Raw genomic sequence first — 6,144 nt, forward strand, 5'->3', positions numbered from 1 at the left:
TTCATTCTCTCCAAAAGAACTCCATATCGGATTTGACAGGTCAATACGTCACTTCGATCGAAGAAATAATTATTAGTATCGACTAAGGTATGATTTCCATAGCTTTTGATATCATCACAAACAAATTATATGCAATAGGTATTAGAGGGACATTTCTTGCATGGGTAATATCATATATAAAGTTCAGGAAATTATATGTGACATGGGATGATACGAACTGTGTTACAGTCAACGTAGACATTGGAGTTCCACAGGGCTCAGTTTTGGGATCACTGATTTTTCTGATTTAAATCAATGATTTACCTCAATACCTAAGTTCAAAATCAATATCAGTTTTTGCCGATGATACTGCAGTCTTATAGAAGGAGCTGATAATCCTGCGGGACTACAGTTGAAACTGAACAAAATAAGTCGTAAACCCACAAAATGGTGTCACACAAATAAACTTATAGTCAATGCCGACAAAACGGTGTTAGTTGAATTCTTCAACCGAAGACACTAAGAGCCTATTCAGGTTGATATAAATAATGTCACTATCTATCCGTCGCAAACCACAAAATTTTTAGGACTTCATATAGATCAGTGGTCGCCAACCTCTTCAATGTGTTGAGCTACTTTGTTAATTTTGGAATAAACAGCGAGCTACCCACACGGAAGCCACGTAACGCAACGTAAATGAAATAATCCACAGTTAATTTATCATTATATGTATTTATTTTACTATTTAACTGGTAATACATAATACATAGGTACTAATAATAAACTAATAACAAAATAACTAATATTACTAGTACGTACTTGTTCATAGCTACATTCCTACCTATCAAACGAAGGTGTTTGAAAAATAAACACAAACTTTTATCCAGCCACAACGACATGTTACGTATGATTTAAAAATAGTTAATAATAACAACAAAAAAGTAACGCACTATCATGAACATAAACATTGAAAAATAAAAAAGCACGTTCAATGAGAAGGCTGACACTCATACTCATCGATAATTTTGTTAATGTTTGCAGTATAATTTGATGCAGCCATTCGAATACAATTATCCAAATGTTCATCTGTAAGTCGATTGCGATATTTGTTCCTAATAAACTTCATATTGGGAAAAGAAGATTCACACAAATAGTTTGAACTGAATAATGCTTTCACTTTCAAGGCAACACGGCATAGAACTGAATATTTGTTTTTACTTACAATAGGCCAGATACATTCATTACTTGAGACCAACGATTTTAAAGCTAAATCATTTTGAAACTCAATGACTTCCATTTCTGTTGCAGCGATGTCTTCGCCAAAGTTCTGCATAACACAAGTTGCAAACTGTTGGATATCAATTTCCATAAAGGGTGAAACAACAAACTGCGCTACTAAGCCATTTCATTGAAATTCTTAAAACGATTTTTGAAGTTATTCTTCAGGGTAGAAATTATTTCTACATGATATTTGTTGTCATAGGGTTCTAATGGATTTTGAGATATTTTTTCTGAAAGAATAGGAAAATGCTTGGTATCGCTGTTAATTAGGTTTTGTTCCCAAAACTCCAGCTTTTCGATAAATGCTTTTATATCAGAAATCATTTCCGCTAGTTCTTTGTCTCTTCCCTGAAGCTGCAAATTAAGTTCGTTTAATTTCTCTGTAATGTCCACGAGAAAACCAAAATCTCTAAGCCAGATTGAATTTTCTAGTTCCGGAGTCGGTTCATCGCGTTGTTTGAAAAATTGAACTATGCCAGATAGGACATCATTAAAACGTTTCAGCACCCGTTCTCTACTTAACCATCGGACTTCAGAGTGAAGGAGTAGGTCCTCGTATTGACAGTCAACTTCATCGGCCAAGGTTCTGAATAATCTTCTTTGTAACGCTTGAGCTCTAATCTTGTTCACAATTTTCACCACCAGTTTCATAACGTTGTTTAGTTTCAGGAAATTTCCACCTAATGCTTGCTGATGGATAATGCAGTTGTAAATCAGAAAACAAGTCATGTCCAGTAGTGTGTCCTTTCAGTGGAATGAACTTCAAAAGATCTTCTTTAATCGTAAAATCACTAAAAACCATCCTGACGAACACGGCCATCTGGGCAGTGTCAACGACATCTGTTGATTCATCCAGTTGAAGTGAAAAATAAACACAGTTATCTAAGTCAGTTCTTAACTGTAAAAAAATATCATTGCTCATTACTTCTACACGTCTCATCACTGTATTAGCAGAAAGTTGCATAGATTTTATAGCTGAAACTATCTCGTCTTTATTTCTAAAGTTGGCAAATAACGAATCAGCAGCTTCTGAAAACGCCTGTTTTATCATAAGGTTTCTTTTTTTGTGCAATTATCTGGGACACACTTTACGATGCTTCAGTTGCAGCCTTATTTTTGTCGACTGTTCTTAAAAATATTGATTGTTGTCTAATTAACTGCTTTTTTAACTGTTTCAGTTTCTCCTTTCTGGCGGCAGAATGTAGTGGGAATGATTTTTCAAAATTAGAATATACAGTTTGATGATGTCTCTCAATATTTCCTTTTTTAGCAACGGAGACCGAAGTATTACATAACAAACACACATTTTCATCTTCAACTTCTGTAAAAAAGTATTGTTCTTCCCATTCCGAATGAAAGTGGTATGTCTTTACCTTCTTACAACTGCTTGCCATAATATTATTTTTGTTGTTCTCTACTAACCCAACCGCTGGCCGTTGGTTACGCGTTCAGTTTTGAACTAAGCGCAATGTCGCCGCGCCGTGCGTATTTATCCCGTTCAAAGCAATCCAGATCGTTCTCGAACACTAACGCGCTGGTCCGGCTGGTCAGTTCTAGCCGATTTTAGCTTCATGGCGTCAGCGGCAGATCGCTCACCGCAACGTCGCCGCTGTTTATGTTTAATATTATGACAATTAGATTTTTTTGTGGAATTTTCGGAAGCTTCTCTGATTTTTGTAGTTTGTATTTTTTAAATATAAATCGTTGTGAGAGCTACCAGAAATGCCTCCGCGAGCTACCGGTAGCTCGCGATCGACAGGTTGGCGACCACTGATATAGATTCTGGGCTGAGTTGACAAGTTCACATAAATTCTGTTTGCAAGAAAATCAACACCAGTTTTCATGCATTGGTACGACTTGAAAAGGTTATAAATGGAGAGCATTTGTTGAACATTGTCTATGCGATTGTTTATTCAGTACTATCTTACAATGTGCTTTTGTGGGGAGAAGGGATTAACATCAGTCGAGCATCAATATCTCAAAAAAGAATAATACGTATGTTGTATGGTCTTCGACACACAGATTCCTGTAGACCCATTTTTAGGGAAACAAAAATTTTAACACTACCACCTATATACATTTATAATTGTCTATTTTTTGTAAAGAAGGAGGAGTCTGTGTTTGAAACCAATTCAAAGTGTCACAGTTACCCAACAATAATGTACTATAATCTCTATGTTATTTATCAACTCCGTATTATACATCTACATGTTTTTCTTACTTGACAATTTCTATATCATTGTAAAATAATCATTTCAAAGGATCAAAAACATTATTATCACTATATGTTTTGTATTCAACTTATGTATTCCACTTTTTTTTACGGTTTTACTTGAAAAATTAATAATTGATGATGCTTCTTGACATGATGCTTGTTTTCTAAAACAACTTTCATTTCACTTATTCATCAGAAATGACATGAATCGATTGCAAGACATCCCACTCCTGCCTCCGAATAGAGTCCCTGCACGTCAATGGCAAAGATGTATTTCTCATCTGAAACCATTTAACTAGGTGAGTGACGTAGAAGATGAATAACATTTAAAGTGGAATATTCACTCCAGTGGACAATAAGAGATTCTTTTGTTCTTGGAATGGAAATGCTGTTTGAATTACAATGCCGGTTGGGAATGAGAAAACTTGCATAACGATGATGGAAGCAGTTGAGTTCACTTGGAGAGTGGAAAAACAAATGAAAGCCTTCTTTTTTGTATAGATGGTTGATGCGAGTGATTGTTCTCTATATAAATGAATTTGGAATAATGTGTTTCTGTGACTAGGGTGTGATTCCTTTATTATATTTTGCATTCAACTTTTGTATTTCACGTTTTTTTGGTTCCAGTTAGAAAATGGATATTTGAAATGTAGGTCAACGATTCACTTCGACTCGGATATGTGAATTTCCAACAAGAAATGATCACCTGATAGACGTTCTTTAGCTTAAGGTCCCAAATATTGATACCAAACAGTTAACAGTTGTTGGACTATAGTAGGGATGAACTACGATGTCGAACAGGCCTTCTCACATGTCACTGTCATTTGAATCACCATATTCAGAGACTCGGACTGTCGAAAAACAGTGTGTGTCGCCTCTGTTTGGGAAATGATGGAACAGCAGAGCACATACTTTGTGCCTACCCCGCTGGGGACCGAAACAGGTTTTCAGAGTTCAGCAGAGCCGTACTCTTACCATCTTACCTAAAAGACCACTCACCATACAAATCAATCGGCTTCGTTAAGAAGCTGGGTTTATTTGGAAGAGTGTGAATAGATGTAAGCCACAATAAACCCTTCCGGGTTGCTGTGGAGGGTCGAATAGACTCACTCTTTTTGGAATTAACCTAACCTAACCCACGTACTTCTCTTTTCTTTTCAATACCTCGTAAAGGAAAACTGAATGAGCGAATAATTGTAGAGAAACCATTGACACATTCATTGACATTATTATTTGCTACGTCTAGAAAAATAATGTTTCTTATTGGTAGAAACTCATGAAACCCAAGGATTGAATGTGTGTGCAGAAAATATTTTTTCATTTTGAATAATTTCATATTTGTCAATCTATATTCTATATCCTATATTCTACATTCTATATTCTATATTCTATATTCTATATTCTATATTCTATATTCTATATTCTATATTCTATATTCTATATTCTATATTCTATATTCTATATTCTATATTTTATATTCTATATTCTATATTCTATATTCTATATTCTATATTCTATATTCTATGTTCTATATTCTATGTTCTATATTCTATATTCTATATTCTATATTTTATATTCTATATTCTATATTCTTCATTCTATATTCTATATTATATATTCTATATTCTATATTCTATATTCTATATTCTATATTCTATATTCTATATTCTTTATTCTATATTCTATATTCTATATTCTATATCCTATATCCTATATACTATATTCAATATTATATATTCTACATTCTATATTCATTATTATATATTCTATTTTCTATATTATTTATTCTATATTCTATAAAGAAATTATATATTTACTAGCAACAAAACTAAATTCTATTAAAACAACGATAAAAATAAAATAAAAACAACAATAAAAATTAATTGGCGCTCCGGGGCGACTTCATTGATTCCAGTGGCGCATTTGCTTTTTCAGCTGCAGGAAAACCGGGAAAAACCTGCAGCACCACATCATCTTAATATCTTGATCTAACAATGTCCTCTCTTCTATAAAACAAAATGTAGGGTGTCTCCAGAGGCTCCAATAAATTCAATGCATCGCCAGAACACTTTGTGGCACGACTATCGTCAAACTTAAACCAGTCTGTTTCTTCTTTGACCAAGGCGTAATAATGACCAAATTCAACGCCAGAACCACAGTGAACAATAACTGCATAAATATTATAATAGTGGTCTGCAAGGTTGAAATGTTCATCTATTTCGAACCTTCCAAAGAGTTTCTTGCTTCCGTTAGAGGTTGAGTCTTGTTTGAAAATCATCAGTGTTATTATTAGATTGTCTGCTGCCTCAGCTATACTTGTTTCCTTATAGCAGTCAGTTAGTTTGGCGCATGTTTGACAATACAGTCGATCATCACCTGTTAAAAATTCCATTTTCAGATGATTAAACAATAAGCTTTGCACGGACTGGTTATTAGTCATATTAGGAAAAGCTAGATGAAGTTCCAGAAATTGACATAGGTTTTTGATACTTCTTGAACACTTACCACAAAATAAACAAGTGAGGATTTTTCCAACAAAAGATTTACAAACACAAGACGAGATGAGCTGTACGGAATCATTCAGTCCAGAGCGATCAGGAGTATTGATTTTGATATATTCCACATTCTATATTCTATATTCTATATTCTATATTCTATATTCTATATTA

Source organism: Leptinotarsa decemlineata, unplaced genomic scaffold (assembly GCF_025532065.1).
Source record: "Leptinotarsa decemlineata unplaced genomic scaffold, Ldec_3_MD MMD2_tig00002974_RagTag_RagTag, whole genome shotgun sequence".
NCBI lineage: Eukaryota > Metazoa > Arthropoda > Insecta > Coleoptera > Chrysomelidae > Leptinotarsa > Leptinotarsa decemlineata.